The sequence below is a fragment of the Octopus sinensis genome, linkage group LG9 (genome assembly GCF_006345805.1).
Source record: "Octopus sinensis linkage group LG9, ASM634580v1, whole genome shotgun sequence".
NCBI classification, from domain to species: Eukaryota; Metazoa; Mollusca; class Cephalopoda; order Octopoda; family Octopodidae; genus Octopus; species Octopus sinensis.
Window position 1 is genome coordinate 23,024,873 of NC_043005.1, and position 18,945 is coordinate 23,043,817.

Here is an 18,945-nt window from a genome sequence, read left to right on the forward strand (position 1 = left end):
GACAGACAAACGAATTAAGTCAATTATATCGACCCCAATGCGTAACTGATACTTATTTAATCGACCCCGAAAGGATGAAAGGCAAGGTCAACCTTGGCAGTATTTGAACTCAAAAAGTAGCAGCAGACGAAATACTGCTAAGCATTTCGCCCGGCGTGCTAACATTTCTGCCAACTCATCGCCTTTCAGTTTCTATCTACCAAATCCACTCACAAGAGAAACTGTTAGGTTACATGGTCCCTCTAATCCTGTCTCACTGAAGATTATCCAACCTCTCTAAGAAAATGCATCCAGTATATGCTATAAAGTGGTTGGCATCCACTTATAGAAACCAAGCCAAATGACACATATGAACACCTAGACTTTGAAGGCAGTAACCCCCTATGAGGAGTGATTTGGGCCATAACAATTCGTCTAACCCATACCAGCATGAAAAGTAAGCATAAAATGATAATGATGCATATATAGGTGCAAGCATGGCTGCATTTAAAAAGTTTGCTTCAGAACCACAAGGTCAGACATTCAGTCCTGCTGCATGGAAGCTGTCAGCTGGTACCCTCTACTGTATTGAAGGGCTGACCAATACTTTGTAAGTGAAATTGGTAGATGGAAACTGGAAGAAGCCCATCTTAGAAAGATAGACAGACAGGCAGACAGACAGACTGATTGACTGACTAATTGAGCAATTGGTTGATTGATTGACAAACAGGTGTGCAGATAGACAGGCAAATAACTATGTATGTGTCTGTGTATAGTTAAGGTATGAGTGTGTATTACTCCTCATCTAGACATTTGAGCACTAATTGTAAACAAAGTCCTCACTGTTCAGACAAAGGAAATCATTTGTTTGCAGCCCACTGCAAAAGCATATCTGGATATTTGTTGTTCAATAAACTGGGTATTGTCACCTTACATGGAGAAAATTCAGTCATAGTAAATTTTACCCTAGCAAAGCCTCATCTGACCCTAACAAGCATGGAAGATTGAATGTTGAAACAATGAAGATGATAATGATGATAATGGTGACAGAAGTGTCAACATAGACATTAATTTATTATTTTTGTCTCTCACCTTCCCTTTATTGAACACTGCTTGCGGAGACCTGTTGAGGCAAGTGAAATCGAAATCAAATTCGATGACTGGCATCCGTGCTAGTGGAGCACTAAGAGCACCATCCAAGCGTGATCGTTGCTAGAGCGGCTAACTGGCATCCATGCCGGCAGCACATAAAAAGCACCATTTGAGCGTGATTGTTACCAGTGTTGCCTTATTGGCACTTGTGCCAGTGTGCAGGTGGCACATAAAGAAAAAACACCATTTGGGCGTGGGCGTGGCCATTGCCAGTACCGCCTGACTGGCCCTCGTGCCGGTGGCACATAAAAGCACCCGCTACACTCTCAGAGTGGTTGGCGTTACAAAGGGCATCCAGCTGTAGAAACTCTGCCAGATCAAGATTGAAGCCTGGTGCAGCCATCTGGTTCACCAGTCCTCAGTCAAATCGTCCAGTTCATGCTAGCATGGAAAGCAGATGTTAAACGATGATGACATTTATATTCTCTACACAAGTTATAGCTGTTTTTTTCATATCAAATTGTTTTGTCTTTGTTATATTCTTGTATGTGGGGTGTCTCAGAATCCAAGATCAGCAGGTAGAATGTCACACAGTCACACATGGAGATATAAAGCAGGTAAGCCTTTTTAATTTCTTATGTGCACATATTCTGGTCATTGTACTATTCAGAATGCAATGGTTATTCACAACACATTTTTCTAATGAGCTTCTCATCAAATAATCATTTAAATAGGCATAGTCATTATATAGCAGTCTTTCAGCTGTTGATGCATAAAATAATGACTTTATTTAGATTAAAACAAATGATATATAATAATCAGTCAAGTGTAATCTAGGAGTAGGATGTGCAAGATAATTTGCAATGATTACCAGCAGTATTAATGTGCAATCCAACACAGTGATTACTGAATGTCTACTTGACTATGTGAATCAAATATTTGGCTCCTGTTCATTTTGAGGCAGTTTTCAAACACAAGAATATGTGATGAGAAATCCTTGTCAAATTAGGTTAATATCTAATAATAGGTTGAACTAATTGATTTCACTAAATAAATAAAAAAGACTGTCTCTCAGAGACTGAACGAATTGGAAATTGTGATAAGCTCCAGCATGCTACACAGAATAGTTACATTCAAAGAGCCTATGTGGAGCCAGTATGTGGTCATTCATTTTGTTAGACATAGCAAGGTAAATCTCCCTCAAATCACTCTTTAACATTTCAAACTAAGAACACATAGTTCCTGATACACACGAAAAGATGGTTACAGCTGGAATGTCTTCAGTGATAGGTTTGCTCAATGAGGCTGACCTATTGTCTAAGATGTAAACAACAGCAACATAGGCCAAAGAACAACATAACATTGTAATGGAATATCTTGCTCAGACACAATTCCTGGTCAGTTTAAGATGGTTTACACTTCACACTTGGAGTGTATTTTCCTTATTCTGATACAGAATAAGGCATAGTGGTTAAGAGCGTGGGCTACTAACCCCAAGATTCCAAGTTCGATTCCAGGCAGTGACCTGAATAATAATAACAATAATAATAATAATAATAATAATAATAATAATAATAATGATAACAACATCGAAAAATACCTTAGGAATGAGAACCCAGGTTCAAAATTTTCCCAAGACACCTGATGAAGGCTGGAGGGTATATCAGCTGAAACGTTGTGTTAACAATAAACAAGATGAGGACAAATGTCCATCAAATGTAAATAATGTAAATAATTCCTCATCTCTTAAATATAGAACAGAATAAAACTTTTGTTTTCTAACTACCTGAACTAGAGAAGTTTCAGATATGGAAGCAAGGTCTAGAATCAAAAGGCTTTGAGTTAACCTAGCAAAAACCAAAGTCTTAGGAAGTGGGAAGGCAAACAAATCACAAATCCCTTCAGGTAGATTGGCCTGCACAATCTGTAGTAAAGGTGTAGGTAGAAACTCCATAAGATGCACCCAGTGTAAGCTTTGGACACATAAAAGGTACAACTATGTCAGAGGAAGGTTAACAGGAAAACTAGCTTTTGTATGTGGAAGGTGCACAGGTACAATAAACACTAAAAAGGTACAGAAAATAGACTCCATCAACTGACAGGATAGCAAGCTAGAGGTAGTAGATAGCTTCCATTATCTAGGTGACCAAGTTAGTAGTGGAAGTGGATGCTCCAAGAGCATAGCTGTGAGAATAAGATTAGGCTGGGCAAAGTTCAGAGAGCTCCTACCTCTGCTGGTAACAAAGGGCTTCTCCCTCAGATTGCATGATGCCTGTGTGTGAACAGTTATGCTACATGGCAGTGAAACATGGGCTGTAACAGCTTAGGATATGCGTAGGCTTGAAAGAAATGAAGCTAATATGCTTCGCTGGATGTGCAATGTCAGTGTGCATGTTCAACAGAGTGTAAACATCTTGAGAGAAAAGTTAGGCATAAGAGGAATCAGATGTGGTGTGCAAGAGATACAACTGTGCTTGTATGGTCATGTGATGCATATGGGCAAGTACAGCTGTATAAAGAAGTGCTAATCTCTAACTGTGGAGAGAGCCTGTGATAGAGGTAGACCCAGGAAGACATGGAATGGGGTGGGGAAGCATGATCTTCAGACTTAGAGCCTGATAGAGGCAATGACTGGTGACCAAGACCTTTGGCGATGTGCTGTGCTTGAGAGGACCCGTCAAGCTAAGTGTACCCATGCTGGTGGCACATAAAGAACATCTTTTGAATGTCGGGCCTCACAGAGGCAAAGTGCCTGAGTTCCTTTCGAGTTTTGGGCTTCACAGAGGCAAAGTGGCTAAGTTCCTTCTAAGCATTGGGCCTCATGGAAGCAAAGTGACTGAGTTCCTTTCAAGTGTTGGGCCTCACAGAGGTATGGTGGCTGAGTTCCCACCAAGCATTGGGCCTCACAGAGCAAAGTGGCTGAGTTTTTTTCGAGTGTTGGGCCTCATGGAGGCTATAACCAAGACCTTTGGCACTATGTCATGCTTGAGAAGACGACCCATCAAGCCGAGCAAAATCACAGTCATGAGATACCAGTGTCACACAAATTGGTGCCTGTGCCAGTGGCATGTAATCTCCCCACCCATGTCACACAAATAGCACCCATACTAGTGACACATAAAAGCACCCATTGCACTCTTGGAGTGGTTGGCATTAGGAAGGGCATCCAGAGTAGAAAACCATGCCAAATCAGACTGGAGTCTGGTGCAGCCTTCCAGCGTGTCAGCCCAGTCAAACCATCTAACCCATGCTAGCATGGACAACGGATATTAAATGATGAGGATGGTGATGAGATCCTAACTTCAGAACAATGATGGTTTTGAACTGGAATTGAAGGGAATTAGCATCAGGAGTATGGTACAGATGAAAATGAAGAACATGCATTTTTCAAAGACATAAAAATTCATGTTTCTTTTCTTTATTATTCAATAATTCATTATAGTTGTTGGAGGGCCACTAAATAGTTCTTCATTATGTAATGTATAGGGTTTCTGGTCCATGTGATGGTGTTCATTTCTGTTTCAAATGTACCTACAAGGGACCTGGAAGTTAGCACTACAAACCAACAAAGCAATTTTCTCATGTTTCACTGCTTACAACTAAATAGACAATATAGGAGACAAGTCATGTCTTGGTTATTTATTTGTTACCTTATTCCCTAAATTTCCTGCTGGTAACTTTCCTTACACAATCTGGTACCTATTCCAATAACAACTTGCTTAACAAACCAGCAAATGTGGAGAACTATCACTGGAAACAAAATATTGGGCCACCTTTTATTTATTTACATGGATAGAATTGACAGCCCTCAATAACAACATAAGCTATGGGGTTCGTATTATCTTATCTATAACCAAATTCAACATATTGAAATAACTATTTCCTGGCTATCGGCTGTCCTGGTTGTATAAATTGTAATTGTTCAAATAATAGATATGAAGCTAGAATACAATAGTAATTCTAAGACTTTGCACTGTAATGGTAACAAATTCAACATTCTTTCTTGTCTGGCTCAGTAACATGTTCCTTTTGAATAGCATCGAGTTTAAAATAAATTTATACTCTCTCTCTCTCTCTCTCTATCTCTATCTCTCTCTTTCTCTCTCTTTCTCTCTTTCTCTCTCTCTCTTTCTATCTATCTATCTATCTATTTATCTATCTACCTCTATATCTATATATTTATCTGTTGTTTTGGTCAGCATCACCTGGAGTCATTTTCTAAAATTTTGGTTAAGATTCTTGTGATTAAGATTTCTAGTTTTTACTCATCTGCATAGGAACAGTTATTTTTCCAGTCTTAAAAGACCTGATAAGATCAAATCACTACCTTTTCTCCTTTTACTCCTGACTAAACCAAAAAAAAAAGAAGAAAAATTAAAATAATTAATGTGGCAAATTGGCAGAGTTGTTACGGCCTCAGATAAAATGTCTCAGTATTTGTTCATCTATTCAACAGAGTTCAAATCCCACCAAGGTCAACTTTACTTTTCATCCTTTCAGGAACTGGTAGAATTGTATTAATGTTTGACTAGATACTGTTGTAGTGAAAATGCTACACCCTTTCCCACATGACAAAGTGGTATGAACCAGGCACTATAAAGTTAGACAGTCAGTCATTGTAGGATGTCAGTAGTAGTAGAGTCATTGTATGAGTTCTCGGTTGGAGTTAAGTGTCAGTTATGTGTTATAGTCAAGTTCAAGTTACTGTCAAGTAGATGTTTCGAAGTTGTTGTCTTGCGGTGCACAATGAGTGAGTCAAAGATAATAAGATGCAGAATACTGCCATAACATAATAGTGGCAACAAAAATATTACAGTGCCAACAACTACATACAAGTGGACAAGGATCCACATTATAACAGTGGTACCAAGGATATAAACAATTCATGTGGACAAAATTGAAAATAAAAAAGTTTTTTCACAAGAAATTAAACAATGCACGCAGATGATGTTGAAAATTATTTCATGAGGAGAGATTAAAAATTTGACAGAGGAGTAACAAACATTTTTGTTGTATATATTTTACAAAAAATTTGTAAAATTATGAAAAACTTGTTAGAGGGTTTAGCTGAGTTGCAAATATAGCAATAACTCAAAGAACAACAACAAATGTTACAGCAACAAATGCTACAACTAATGAAGTTGGTAACAAAACTAGAAAATACATTTTTGCCAAATCCTGTAACAAATTCAGTAAATGAATTTAAATATGACCTGGAAGAAGGAATCACTTTTGAGCTATATTACCAAAGATTTGAACAAATATTCGAAAAAGGCTGCCAAGACTGGACAGACAAAATGAAAACATGTCTAATTCTGAGGAAACTGGTGATAATAGAGCATGGAAAATATTGTAACTTTATATTGCCTAAAAAAGTTTCTGACATAAATTTCACAGGCACAATTGACATTTTATGTAGGATGTTTAATGAAAAAACATTGTCATTCAGCACACACTGGAAGTATCTGAACACTGAGAAAAGCAAAGACTTTACCACATATGCAGGCAGAGTGAACAGAGAGTGTGAGAGATTTAAACTGGATAAACTAACTCCAGAAGTCAGAATGAAAGTTCTCGAAAAGCTGGAAATGAACCAGGATATAACTCTCCAGAAACTGTCAGAAGAGTGTGATGTGATATTAAAAGCAAAGCACAACACAGAAGAAATCCAACACAGATAATTTACAGCTGAAACCAGTGTGGAAGAGTTGGAAGATAGATAAGTGCTTCACAAAAAACACAATATACATCAGGAGATAAAGCCATGTATGACATGTGATGGTAGGCACCTGAGAAAAGAGTATCCATTCACAAAAGTGAAGTGTTTTTGTTGTGGGAACTAAGATGACAAGAAATTTGACCAACAAGAAAAAATTAATATTTTGTCATCAGAGAAAAAAGTTTGTTCAGTGAACAGAAAATTCATCAAGGCGAGAATCAAAACCACTAGTGTCTAAATGCAATTAGACATGGGTAGTGACCTAACTATCATAAATGAAGAAACATGGATACAAATCAGTAAGCCGAAATTATTTAAATCAAATAAAGTAGCATATGGTATTACAGGAAAGAAATTATATTTCAGCAGCAAATGTATCTACAATGTAACTTTTTGAAGTGAAACAAAAAGAATGATCACTTACGTATTAAAAAATTGCTAAACCTATTTGGCATAGAATGCATAGAATTATTTAAAATGTGGGATATTCCCATTAGTGTTCTCTGTGAAAATGTAGTCAGCATGGTTAAAAGTTCGAACAAAGCTGAACAACTGAGACAAAAAATTTTTTAAATTGTTTCTAAATGTTTTTTGGAAGGATTAGGATGTTGCACTAAAACAAAAGAGAGGATCACGGTAAAAGAAAAGGCAACATCTGTTTTTAAGCACAAATGGGGCGTGCCATTTGTGGTGTTAGATCAGGTCAATAAAGAGCTAGAAAGACGAGAAAGTCTAGCTATAATTGAAAAAGTCGACCATTCAGAGTGGGCAGCTCCAATAGTTTATGTAAAAAAACATTATAAACTAAGAGTATGTGTGAACTTTTCAACTGTTTACTCAAACACAACTATCCATTACCAAGGCCAGAAAAAGTGTACTCAAAAACTAAATCATTATCATCATTTAACGTCCGCTTTCCATGCTAGCATGGGTTGGACAGTTCGACTGTGGTCTTGGAAGCCAGGAGGCTGCACCAGGCCCAGTCTGATCTGGCAGTGTTTCTACAGCTGGATGCCCTTCCTAATGCCAACCACTCTGTGAGTGTAGTGGGTGCTTTTTATGTGCCACTGGTACGGTGCCAGGTGAGGCTGGCAAACGGCCACGATCAGTTAGTGCCTTTTATGTGCCACCGGCACGGAGGCCAGTCAGGGCGGTGCTGGCAATGGCCATGTTCAGATGGTTCTTTTACGTGCCACAAGCACTGGTATCACAACTACAATTTCCATTGACTTTTGAGCAATTTCGATTCCGATTTCACTTGCCTCAACAGGTCTTCACAAGCAGAGTTTTGTGTTCCAAGAAGTAAAGGTATGCATAAGTGGGCTGGCTACATCCCAGGTAGAGGCCACGGGTTATGGCCTCACTTGTCCTGCCGGGTCTTCTCACGCACAGCATACTTCCAATGGTCTCGGTCACTAGTCACCATCTCAGTGAGACCTAATGTTCGAAGGTTGTACTTCACCACCTCGTCCCAGGTTTTCCTGGGTCTACCTCTTTCACAGGTTCCCTCAACCGCTAGGGTGTGGCACTTTTTCACACAATTATCTTCATCCATTCTCGTCACATGACCATACCAGTGCAATCGTCTCTCTTGCACACTACAACTGATGCTTCTTAGGTCCAACTTTTCTCTCAAGGTACTTACACTCTGTCGAGTATGAACACTGACATTACACATCCATCGGAGCATACTGGCTTCATTTCTTGTGAGCTTACGCATATCCTTAGCAGTCACAGCCCATGTTTCACTGCCATGTAGCATGGCTGTTTGTATACTTGTGTCATACAGTCTACCTTTTACTTTGAGCGAGAGGCCTTTTGTCACCAGCAGAGGTAAGAGCTCTCTGTACTTTGCCCAGGAAATTCTTACTCTAGCAGTTACACTTTCAGCACACCCGCTACTGACTTGGTCACCTAGGTAACGGAAGCTATCAACTACTTCTAGTTTTTCTCCCTGGAATGTGACGGAAGTTGTTCTCTGGACATTTTCAGTGTTTATTGCTCCTGAGCATCTGCTACAAACAAAAACTATCTTCCTAGTTAGCCTTCCTTTGACATTGCTGCACCTCTTATGTGTGCATAGCTTACACTTGGAGTAAAAATTTTCTCAAAGTTAGACCTCACAGAGGCCTATTAACAAGTAGAGGAAGATTGCACACATCTTTTAACAATTAACACGCCATGAATTGTATAAATTCATGCAGCATCTTTTTGGAGAGAATGTGACCCCTGCTATATTCCAACACGTGATGGATGCAATATTAAATGATTGCAACTTCACTTTTGTTTATCTCAATGATATTTTGATAAAGAGTAAGTCAGTGGAGCAAGACTTCAAACATATTAAAAAAGTATTCGAAAAAGTAAATAAATATGGGTTTAGACTAAAAGCGGAAAAGTGAATTTTTGATGGAAAAAATCAAATATTTGGGTCAAGTAATTGACAAAAGGGAATAATGACCAAACCCATCAAGGGTGACAGCAATATGGAATATGCCTCCCCTAATGGACATCAAATTGTTACAAGCGTTAGGCTTGGTAAACTACTATCAAGTTAGATAAAATGTATAGTGAGAAGATTAATAGGTTATGCATGATGATGGCAACATCAAATGAGCAGATCAAACCAAATGCTATTAAAATCTCCTGACATGATAATGAGGTCACAATCATTTATTATCAAGCTAGTCTACAAGAGCACCACACAGAAATGGTTCTTTTGCTCATCTGTCAACCTTGATTGTGATGCAGATGCAGAGGTCACTGATGATGTTGTGTTACTTGTTACTAGTCTAGCATAAATATTCTGATTATTTCAGTTACTTTATCTCTCTATTTCTCTGCCAGCGATATGTCCTCTTCATCCATCATAACAAATTGTAAGAGGTTATTAAAAGGCAGAGCATCCAAGCCTATCTTTCATCCTGTCAACGTTAACAGTGGAAGCCCTCACAGGAAGAGGAGGAGAGTTCCAGATGATTGATTGGTTGTTTGACATCTATTTTCTGCATCTGAAAGGAAGATAGTTGGTGATATGATCTTTTAATCTTACACCCAACCATCCCATTGCCTGCACAGCACTATCATGTTAAATGTTAGTCATATACACCAATCATGATTTTTAATTGTGTCTGTGACTGTCATGATTTTGACATATTTTTTAGAGGGCTTTATGCTCTTCTTATCACCAACAATTTTCCAGCACAGGCTGGTACATTTTATCATGCTCCCAGCACTAGAGAAATTGTCTTCCAGGTTTAAAATGTACCCTCTGTCTGGTATCAGGTTTTATTTGGAGGAGTATAATTGTGCACAACTTTTGCCAATATATATTGGTGAAGGATACAGACTTTAGCAAAATAAATTTTCAAACCTGATGTTCTTTGAATAAAATCCTTTGTAATATTTGTTCTACACTGAGTTATAGATACTCCCTTGTCACTATCTGCCATTAGAAATGCTGAAAACCAGTGATGTCATTCTGTAACCAATGACAGTGATGTCATTCTGTTATTCTTCATTGATTGCAAAAAAAAAAATCAAGAAGAAAATAAATGAGTTTGGAGAAGTGAAAAAAACAACAAAAGCTTATTTTGTTTTTTATTTTGTTTCTTGTGAATTTTTTTTGTTTAGTCACCAGACAACAAAGGTATCAACATAGCTTAGATCAATTGTATTCCAGCAGCGACCATTCCAACTTTCTACAGGTGTCTAAGACTATATTATCCAATATATCCTTGTTTATATAGGACTGTGGTTTAATTTAAAAGAGGATTAGCTGCTATTTCTAACACGTCATACAACCACATAGAGGTTACCTTGTTAACTCATAGGATTTTTTTAAAGAGTTAGTTGACATCATTCACCCACCACCACCACCACCACCACCACCACCACTCAAGAACTCCTAAACACCTTGAATCTGTAGTCACCTGCTTCCATGGATTCTGCTAAAAGTAGGCCCAGTCCAATAAAAGCAGGTTTTTTTGGTAGATAAAATAAGCTAAAGATTAACAGCACTTTTCTGCAAACTGGAAGCTGATTCACAGAAAAAAAAACACTGAAGAAACAAAGTATTGACCCACTGCTCGACTGATACTTTTATGTATTTATCCCAGATGGATGAAAGATAAAATTGACCTTGATGGAATTTGAACACAGAGTACAGAGAACTGGAATGAAATGCTGTAAAATATTCTGTTCAACACTTAGTTCTACCAATTAAATTTTTAAAAATTGTTTTTAGTTTATCTAAGAAAAGTTAAGCAAAAAACTTGATGGGAAAAAATTAACAGGCATTATTGTTAGAAATGTAGCACAAAGGAACCCAAAGACCCAGTCTTCAATGACAAAGCATTGCTTATAATTTTGATATTTCTGTAAAATTTTGCAAACTGTCTTCTTACCCATCTTTTCTTTGTTAATCTTAAATTGTAAACAAGCTCTTATCTTCCTTATCTTATCTTATGGCATTGCAGTATATAAGTAAATATTCATGTCATTGAAGTAAATAACAATTTGCACCTTACCTACTTTCAGTTATAGTCTTTCTCTGAGAAGTTCATAAATATGAATAAACTTGAGTTAAGAGGTTTCTTTACATACCTTTGTTGATCAAGACTCAGCAAGATTTTTCTTTTTTGTTTTCTTATTTGTTGTTTTACTTTATTTGTTAATGTTTTAGCTTATAAACAACCGTGCAAGGAGAGGTGACGAAAATGGCTCCTTTAGTACACCACATGGTCGATACAATAAATACGAAAAGGATAAATGAGTATAAGTGCCAGAAGGAAAAATAGACACACAACCGGGTGAAATGTTTAAGAGAAAATTTTATTGATAGGTTAACGTGTGTGTGTGCATCATATATGCATAAAAATAGACAGGCGATCATGAATACAAAGTTTAAGTGTGTGCATTAAGTACAGAGCATTAGAAGAGTCTATACTATGACATTAGAAGAATGTTCAAACACAAGGATGATAAATGCCAGTTCATAGTCAAGGTACATGATAGTTGAAGTGCAATAACAAGAAGTTGTGGCAGTAATGCAGAGCCGGTTGAGGCACATGTCGTATAAGAAGTTGTGGCTACTATGCTGTTGCCAGTCACTTGATACAGGAAGTCCTCAGGTTGTATTTGCTGTTAACCATGGTGAAGTAATTCTCAAACAGCATTGAGATAGAACCTGTGCGACGGTTGCGGGTTACTGTGTATGTAAAGAGATGTTGTTGACGACATTAAGAAGACGGTGGCGACAGAGATGGAAGTCCTGAATGCTGCTGGACAAAGTTGAGTCTCCATGTGGCTGCTGTTGTGTTGCCACTGGAACTGGCAATGTCCTGTGTGGTCAGTGGCTAGACCTTAAAAGGTCTGGAACCGAAAGACATCGAGACAGTGTGTCACTAGAGTTTTATAGCATGCTATTGGCTCACCAGAAGTTTGGAAGAGACTGTCGCATGTGACCTTATCAGAAGGCTGTGATTGGTTGAGTTGCATATTGGCACGCAATAGAGCAAGAGACAAATTGCGCCAATACCAACCAATCAGAGTAGTGGACACAACAGGGTCCAAAAGGGCAGCCGAAGGCTAGCTGTTATCTACTACGTCCGTATTTATGTATATATAACAGAGAGAGATGAATTTCCCTAAGCGTATGCTACAAGCTTATACCTAACCTCAAACTGAAATACATGTCTGATAGTCCACAAAAAATAAAAAGAATAAACATAAATATCATAAAAAGAGAAGAAACAGACAATCAAAATTAATAACAGTATATCTATCTTTGTTTACCAGAGATATTTGTTACAAAAGTGTTAAATGAATCAGTGATAATGAATACATGGGAAAAAAAGATTTCTTTCCAAGACCTCAAGTTGTTTTGAGTATTGCAGATGGTTACCAGAGCATGCTTTTGTGGTCCGAGCAGAATCTTTGACTGATCACTGACCCATACTATCACAGATCAATTTGTAATAAACACAATGCGCATACCATGTTATCCCGAGTCAGAGATGAACAAATCAGTGATAACCAAGGTTAGACATATCAAAAATTTAATAAAGAATAGCGAAATGAAAAACAGCAATGTTTGTTGAAATTGTAGCAAACAACTATGGCGAATTCTTTTGGATGACAATTCAGAAAGCTTAAAATACGGCTTGTGATACAATTAATGATACTTGAGCACACAAATTGTAAACAATATTGAAGCTGAGTTCTGAAAGAAAATATAGAGAACAAGGATTCTAATCTTTTTATCTCTTGAGTGAAATTTGTCCTCTTGAATGAAGATTCAAGAGGACAAACTTTATAAGCATCAACAATGGTGCTTATGTGTTATGCTAATCAATAATAACTGCCAGAGTTTTAGATAGATCTGGTGCTCCCAGATCCAATGTTTTCTCTTATAATTATGATAAATAAACAAGTAAAGTCTTACTGATAGAAACTCAATAAGGAATAGCTAATAATAATTGTCACCATGAATAGGCATTGAGCACACAAATAAACCTGGAAATTGCAAATTAGGTATATGCCATACACCGCCATACCCCAAACCCTTTTTCCATCACTGTTCCGTATCATTGTAGTTAATAAAGCTGGAACTTCTAAAAAATTTTCCACCAAATTTGACTACTGCAAGTAAAGTGCTTTAGAAAATATACAAATCTGTAACCCATCAAATAACAGGGATGTAATATGGTTAAGTTTATATGTATTATAACATCTTTACATAGAACATGGTGAATAAACAAACAGAGACAATGTAGCATAGGCAGAATTTTTTTGTCTAATTGGAAACAAGATCTCAATGATCAAATTCCTTTAGGACATCCATCCACAGAAACCATGCCCAAAAAAGTGAAATGTATGAATGAGACATGGTCCCCAAAGTGTCTAGGAGGGTAGTAACTCCAAATAACAACTGACATGGAGTATGACAATCCACCCAGACCCTACCAACCTGGAAAAGCATGGAGAATGATGAGGAGAAAAATATTAATCTTCGAATGTGCTGAAAAAGACCAATAAATAATTTGCTTTCTGCTTAATTTCAGTTTTGCAATGTTAAGACCAGAATGTTTGATGAAGTGATTATTCACAAATACAATAGCTAGAGATCTAATTAATTTGTAGATGGTTTTTTTTTATGATCAATACAGAGAATGTACTAGCTATAAACAAATTATTTACAAGCTAGATTGTCTAAAGTACTGTAGGTGCAAGCTACTTTATTTTAGGTTAATCCTGTCAGCGGTAGTGACAGCAATGGTATTGTGAGCTGGCAGAAATGTTAGCATATCAAACAAAACGTTTTGCAGCATTACTTCCAGCTCTTTTATGTTCTAAGTTCATATACCACCAAGGTCAACTTTGCCTTTCATCCTTTCGATATTGATGAAATAAAGTACCAGTAAAGTACTGTAATCGACTAATCTCCTCCTCTTAAAATTGCTGGGCTTGTGCTAAAATTTGAAACCATTATGTAATCCTCAATAGGGAGGAGGTGTTTTTCCATGAGCAGCCCTCAAATGTTTCCTCCCTACTGTGGATTACACATTGCTGATTTGAAAAAAAAATTTTGTTAGTCTTGTTTACATGCAAAACCCTCACAACACACACTCACGCATGCACACACACACACACACACACACACACACACACACACACACAAACACACACACACACACACACACGCACAGTCTTTGTTTTGTCCTGTGCTGCCCATAATGTTTTTCTTAATGTAAACCCTGTTGAGCCCTGAGATTATGGTAATCAACTAGCCCAACCCCTGTTGCTGGTCTTGTACCAAAATTTGGAACATTAGTGTTGGAAATAATAACAATAGTAATAGCTATAATTTTTTTAGAAAGACCATGATTTGACAGAACTTGTTAACGCATGATACAAAATGCCTGGTGATATTTCTTCCAACACATTACATTGTACATTAAAATCCCACCAAGGTTGACTTTGCCTTTCACCTTTTTGAAGTCGATAAAATAAGTACCAGTTGAGCATTGGAGTCAATGTGATCAACAAGTACACCATCCCACTCAAACATACTGGCCTTGAACCAAAATTTGAAGCCATTATTATTGGTAGAGTGGAAGACTGTAATAGTGCTGTATACATTTGTCATCCTTAGAATAATGGTTCAAATCTACCTCCTGAGATGATGCTAGACTGACAGCTTCATTAGAATACTGGATAAAATGCTTTGCACTATTTGTTTCAGTTCTTCACATTCTGAGTTCAAATGCCACCCAGGTCATCTTTACCTTTCATCCTCTAAGATTGATAAAGTACCAGGCAAGTACTAGGGTCCATGGTATCAACTAATTTTCCCTCCTCAAATTTACTGGCCTTGTGCCTAAATCAGAAATTATTATTACCATTCCAAGCTATATTACATGTTTCTAGACCATTCTTGGACAGTTTCAGTCATATATTAGTTCTTCTATGAGAAGAGGTTGTTAGCCACTTGTTTAGTGTAGTTTCTGATGTAAAAACAGGCAACAATGTCATGGCTGGAATAGCTTTTATCATAAATTTATCCAAGCTTGAAGTAACCAGCTAAATTTCCTTCCATCACACATCATGCATCAACATCATCATCATTTTACATCCTTTTTTCCGTGCTCACGTGGGTTGGATGGAATTTGTTGAGGTGGATTTTCTTTGGCTGGATGCTGTCTCAGTTGCCAACCCTTACCTGTTTCTAAGTAAAATCATATTTCTCTATGTCCAGATGTGTTTTCATGAAAAATTAGAAACAAAGGATATTGCTTACATGGTAGTGACACTCATTTACAAATATCACACAGAGTCAAAACAAGGAGACAGTAACAAACACACACACACACACACACACACATACACACACTATTTATATCTATGTGTTTTGTGTTACTATAGTTATACTAGAATATTATCAAAGATCTTTTTCATTTATTAAGACTTCATGATATGAATATAACATTTAGCTTATTTCAGGATCATATATTAGCAATGTCATAGTGATTTGTCACTTCAAGGACTTGAGTTTTATCATTTCTGACCATATCTACCATGAGCTGTAAGGTTGGAATGATAACAACAACAACAACAATAATAACAATAATCTCTGATTAAGACTTAAATTATTCTAATGCCCCAATTATTCTGCTAGCTTGTTTCCTCACTGGTTTCAAATTCAGGAACAATGATCAGCAATTTTGAGACAAGTGCAAAAGTTCTTAGCATCTACCTCACTAATTCTTTGGAACTTTATTTTATCAACCCCAAAAGAATGAAGGCAAAATTGACCTTGGCAGGTTTTGAATGAAGAATGCAAAGAACTGGAACAGATAGGGCACAGCATTTTGTCCCATATTCTAACAATTCATCATCATCATTTAATATCCCTTGTCCATGCTGGCATGGGTTGGATGGTTTGACTGGGGCTGGCAAGCTGGGAGGCTACTGCACCTAACTCAAGTCTGATTTGGCATGGTTTCTATGGCTGGATGCCCTTCCTAACGCCAACCACTCTGAGAGTGTAATGCTTTTATATACCACCAGCACATGTGCCATTTGCATGACACTACTATATACCATGACTGTGATTTTGCTTGTCTTGATGGATCTTCTCAAGCACAATATGATGCCAAAGATCTCAGTCAATTGCTCCATGAGGACCAACACTCGAAAGGAGCTCGGCCACTTTGCTTCCATGAGGCCCAATGCTCAAAAGGTGCTTTTTACTTGTCAGTGGTATGGGTGCCAACTAGGTGACACCAGCATCATCCACAACAATGATTTCATTTGGCTTGATGGGTTTTCTCAAGCACAGCATATTGCCAAAGGTCTCAGTCACCATTCATTACCTCTGTCAGGCCCAAACTTTGAAGATTATGCTTCCCCATCTCATCCCATGTCTTCTGGGTGTACCTCTTCCACAGGTTCCCTTCACAGTTAGAGATTGGCACTTCTTTATACAGCTGTCTGTATCCATATGCATCGCATGAGCATACCAGAACTGTTGTCTTTCTTGCACACTATATCTGATGCCTCTTATGCCCAACTTTTCTCTCAAGATGCTTACACTCTGTCAAACATGTATACTGACATTGTACATCCAGTGAAGCATAATAGCTTCATTTCTTTCAAGCATGTTCTCAGCTGTTACAGCCCATGTTTCACTGCCATGTAGCATAACTGTTCACACACAGGCATCATACAATCTGCCTTTCACTCTGAGGGAGAAGCCCTTTGTTACCAGCAGAGGTAGGAACTCTCTGAACTTTGCCCAGCCTAATCTTATTCTCACAGCTATGCTCTCGGAGCATCCACTTACACTACTAACTTGGTCACCAAGATAACAGAAGTTATTTACTAATTCTAGCTTACTCCATTGGCAGTTGATGAAGTCTATTTTCTGTATATTTTCAGTGTTTATTGTACCTGTGCCTCTTCCACATACAAAAGCTATTTTCCCTGTTGACCTTCCTCTAATATTGCTACACCTTTTATGTGTCCAAAGCGTACACCAGGTGCATCTTATGGAGTCTCTACCTACTCCTTTTCTACAGATTGAGTAGGGCCATCTACCTGAAGGGATTTGTGATTTGTCTGCTTTCCTACTTACTAAGACTTTGGTCTTCGTTACTCTGTTATTGCCTGGAGGACTCTGATGAATGAGAGGAGGCTGAGGACCATCCTTGGTGAACCCCTACTTGTACCCTGAATTCCTCGCTGTACTCCTTGTCAACCCTCACCTTATTGGTAGTGTCCCTGTGCAAGCCTTGTAAAGCTCTCACCAACCACTCATCTATCCCTAGTTTCTGCATTGACCACCAGATAAGGGATTGGTGGACCCTGTCAAAGGCTTTCTCCAAGTCAACAAAAGTCAAGTACAGAGGTTTATCTTTGACCAGGTATCTTTCCTGCAGCTGCCTTACCAGAAATATAGCATCAGTGGTGCTTCTCTGTAGCACAACACCAAACTGCATCTCATATAGACTAACTCTCTCCCTAATTAATTGGTCTATGACTTTCTCTGTAACTCTGATCACCTGATCCAACAATTTGTTACCTCTGTAATTGTTTCTATTTGAGGCACCACATTTACCTTTGTAGCAGTTGACTACAGTGCTGCTACACCAGTCATTGGATATGACTCCTTCATGAACCATATGATTTACAATATGGATGACTAGACCATAACCCACACTACCAGATAGGGTAGGGTAGCTGACTGCTTATTGTGATCATTCGTCTTTTGGCTTCCTGTAGCTTTGCTCTTTTACAAACCCAGTGAACATATATTTCCTATTTCAAAGAAATTCAAACAATAATTATAAGACCCAAGTGAAAAAGATTCTCAGCAATTCAACTTCTCTGGTTGACATTAAGACACCCACCCCCAACAGGGGCCTTAACTCTCACATTTTAGAGCTCCATGACCTTCATTTTTGAGGTGCAAAATCCTTTTAACAGGTTCTATAAGACTGGAATTTTGGAAATATGCGCATAAAAATCAGTAGTATGGGATACATGTAGCACGATTACAATTTTTTTAAGGGTGTGTAAAGAGAGAAATAACCCTCATCTGCAATTTTGATGAAATTCAAAACATAGATATTCCAGTTCATTACAGAAAATATCTCTGCTAGTATATATATATATACACACACACACACATATATATATATATATATATATATATGTGTGTGTGTGTGTGTATACTAAATTAGCAATTGTGGAGGATGTTCTGAAATATTGTTTCTCTTCTTCCTCTCCACCACCCTCTCTCTGTCTGTCTGTCTGCCTCTCTCTCCCCTGCCAAGTAACCTTGTACCTCCTCTACAGCAAGACACCTGTTTCTGTCTCTCTGCCTCACTATAACCTTTCATCATTCAACACAAGATCACTTCCTCCAATGCCCCTCTGCTCTCAAAAGAGTCTTTTTTGTCTTGCAAGTACTTGGTGACCCTGTCAGTGCAGGTGCCACTTAAAATCCCCCAGTCCACAATGTAAAGTCATTGGCATTTAGAAGGGCATCCAACTGTAAAAACCTTGCTAAGTCCACTCTACTGAGTGGTTGGTGTTAGGAAGGGCATCCAGCTGTAAAAATCCTGCCAAAACAGTCTGGTCCAGGCTTCTGC